This window comes from Physeter macrocephalus, chromosome 15 (genome assembly GCF_002837175.3).
Source record: "Physeter macrocephalus isolate SW-GA chromosome 15, ASM283717v5, whole genome shotgun sequence".
In the NCBI taxonomy this organism is placed as follows: domain Eukaryota; kingdom Metazoa; phylum Chordata; class Mammalia; order Artiodactyla; family Physeteridae; genus Physeter; species Physeter macrocephalus.
Window position 1 is genome coordinate 75560976 of NC_041228.1, and position 3465 is coordinate 75564440.

The following is a 3465-nucleotide window of genomic DNA, read 5'->3' on the forward strand; positions in this document are numbered from 1 at the left end:
GAAACCGGAGTTCTAATTCTCATTCTATTTCTGTGCCATAATTAGTTTTTATTAATCTTTCTCTCCAAATCTGGGTTGCTGTGTGAATAACAAGCATGTCTTAATACATATGGGTTTTCATTCTATATTTTAAATAATATGGCTATAGTGTTGGGAAGGAAAAAAACTGGCTGGTAAACCTGAAAAAAGTACTAAAGCTATTTCCTTCCTTCGAACCTTCCTTTTTCTACATTCTTTAACTGTATTTCATGATCATTAGTAGTTTGACATTGAAGTTAAGGAGAAAGTGATTACATATTTACTCTTGCTCCTGAAATCATTGTTTATACTTAAAATATCTTTACCCGGATGATTTGCTGTTCTTTCTAAAGTGTCCCTTTTTGGGGGGGACTTCCCTGGTGGCGCAGTGGTTAGGAATCCGCCTGCCAATGCAGGGGACGTGGGTTCGAGCCCTGGTCCGGGAAGATCCCACATGCCGCGGAGCAGCTAAGCCCGTGCACCACAACTACTGAGCCCACGAGCCACGACTATTGAAGCCCGTGCGCCTAGAGCCCTTGCTCTGCAACAAGAGAAGCCACCGCAATGAGAAGCCCGCACACCGCAACAAACAGTAGTCCCTGCTCGCTGCAACTAGAGAAAGCCCACGCGCAGCCACGAAGACCCAACACAGCCAGAAATAAATAAATAAAGTGTCCGTTTTTTCTTGCCACTAATGCAACCGAGAAGGAATCACTTTATTGAAAAATTGTAAACTGGCCTCTAAGTACTAGACCAGGCATTCAAAGAGATACCATTTATCCGTAATATTTTTTTAAAATGGTATTTGCTGTTCCAAACAGTCTTGTTACCAGGGCACGACTTGAGTCTGGTCACTCATTATCAGTTATTCAACGTCAGCCTTGAACAGATGGGACCGATGGCGTGCGGCCGCCGCCGCAATCGCCGCGAGGTCGGAGCGCCGGGCTGCACCATGGCCTACTGCCGGCGCGAAGGGAAGGATAGAATCACACTGGTGACCAGAGAAGACCGTGAAACGCCAAGCAACGCGGAGCTGGTGGCTGATGACCCCAGTGATCCGTACGAGGAGCACGGACTGATTCTGCCCAACCCAGACGACATCAACTGCAACTGTCCGTGCCTGGGGGGATGGCCAGCGGCCCATGCGGGGAACAGCCCAAGGCGGCCTTCTCCTGCTTCCATTGCAGCACAGAGGATGTCAAGGGGTCGGACTGTGTAGACCCTTCCAGGCCATGCAGGAGTGCATGCAGAAGTACCCGGACCTCTATCCCCAGGAGGAGGAGAAGCCAGGGGATGGATCAGAGGGAACGGCTGTCTCTGAGGCCATCGCAACCAAAGAAGAGGAGAGGCCCAGCTAATGAGGGCACGGGAGGAATTCTCTTCTCAGATGGTCCTGAATTTTGCCACTTTGAAATAATGTGCTGAATAATCTCAGCAAACGATAATCATTACCTGGGAGTGTCCGGTGAGTGAGCTGATTTATTCTGATTCATTGTATCCCTTTTAGTAGATTTTATACCCAGTTGGAAAGTGAAATAGAAACACAACATCGTCCTTTAGAAATGCTGGAGGGGGGCCATTCCTCGTAGAAGAGGCAGGATGATCAGACCTGGAGTATTTGAGGAAGCACTCTGCTTCATTTCTGATACATTTTCGTTTCCAGTTTGCATTGAGCTCCAGGTTTTCTACATTTGGAAAACAGAGCTTTGGACCCTCTGAGTGACTCCCTTTGTAAGTGAAGAGAAAGACTGGTTTTTTCTGTTGTTGCTTCTGTGTTCACACTGGCTCTGTCTCAGCCTGTTCAGATGCAATGTTCTTGAGAGGTGGGCACCTAAAGTAGCACCCGAGAGAGGAAACCGTGTCAATTAAAAGGAAAACATGATTTAAAAAAAACAAAAAAACCAGATGGGACCACACGTCCTACCCCAGAGGCACGCTCATTCTGGTCTAGTTCATCACCAAAACCCAGCTCAAATGCAGCTGTCAAGGGCATTTATTCCCCAAATGCTGGTAAACTAGAGATGTCAGACAGTGAAATTTGAAGATCACACACTAAGTGCGTCGTGTTCAGTAATCACACAGACACACACAAGCGGAGAGAGTTAGGGCTGTTTTGCTGGTTCCAGAGGTGAAGCAACTAAAGCCATTGTTAAACTATTGATAGAAGGAATTCCACCATGGCGGCCGCGAAGCCAAAATTGTAAATGCTGTAAAGGTTTGACTTTGCCAAGGAAAGAAAGTGACGCAGGCGGGCAGATACACCATGCAGGCATCCAGCCCCCTGATGCAGTCTCTCCTTGATCTCCCTGTGGGGAATTCAGCCCCTGCCCTGGAAAGGTTCGCGGTCTAGTGTGAGGAAGGTGGACACATAAAGAGATGATTGTTATGGGTTTGAAATAAGAAAGCATTTCTCCTTCCCTGGAAAGAGTGGCCTGGGGGCCCGAAACAAAGCTTTTCCCTTCTCTCCCAGGGCTGACCTCCCATGCAGATGACTTAGCTGATAGTCATAACTAGAAAAAGCAGACTGAGCTAGAATTTCAAAACTACGCCTGAACCACTACCACTCACACGTTCAACTGGGCTACAGTGCAAATACTATCGCAAGAATTAAGACGTGTACTGAGTGTGTGTGTGTTCATGTTGCTTAATTCACTATTATCTTTCTAACACCAGGCGTATAGGAATTTCTTATTTTCATTTTTATGGCAGCAGAAGAGAGAAAGAAAAATTGTTTTAGAAGCACTTTTAGAAGAGAATATGCCGAATTATTTCCTAAGGCATAGTATTCGAACCGGCAGCTGGGCTAATGCAATGCTGAATTCCGAACTAGTGTCCCTTTTAAGACCCCATTTAGATCATAGTTTGGAGTGGCAGGAAGTACAGCTTGAAAGTTGACGTCAAGTTAAGTAGCAGAGGGTAGGTGAGTTATCTCGCCCACCTAGGGTGTGTAGAACATATTTAAAATACTCTACAATATATATTTATTATCATAAATGCTTCCGCCAGTTCAAGAACTAGCTAAAGATTGGCCTCTTCCGGCAAGCTTTAGTCACTAATGTTCCCGCCCCTGGCCCACATGCATATGATCCCATTCCAGTACTTTGCATTTCCCTCTTTCCACTCTACCTGGGCTGGTGGTTTTGGTGTGTTTACTTAGGACTGTGATGCTTGACTAGATCAGAACTTCTTGAAAACCAGCTCAGCTTCCATGTCCTTCGGTTTACTCAGTAGCACAAAGTGTTGCCTGCTAATTAATTCTAATTTTTAAGAATCCTAATTTTTAAAAAGATTCTTCGTTTACCTTTTTCCTGAGAAAACTGCTTTTTTTTTTTTGGATAAGCATACGCTGACTTGTCCCTAATTTTCAGGTAACAGGTAATGACACAATTCTAAGTAACGAAGTGCTGTATTCTCTTGGACCCAGGACTAAAGTTTTGAATAAAACCA

At 45.4% G+C, this 3465-nt stretch overlaps 1 pseudogene; it reads left to right on the forward strand.

The window, feature by feature from the left end:
• Positions 1-713: 713 nt before the first annotated feature.
• LOC102993598 (mitochondrial intermembrane space import and assembly protein 40-like) lies at positions 714-1843 on the forward strand (annotated as a pseudogene).
• Positions 1844-3465: the final 1622 nt, after the last annotated feature.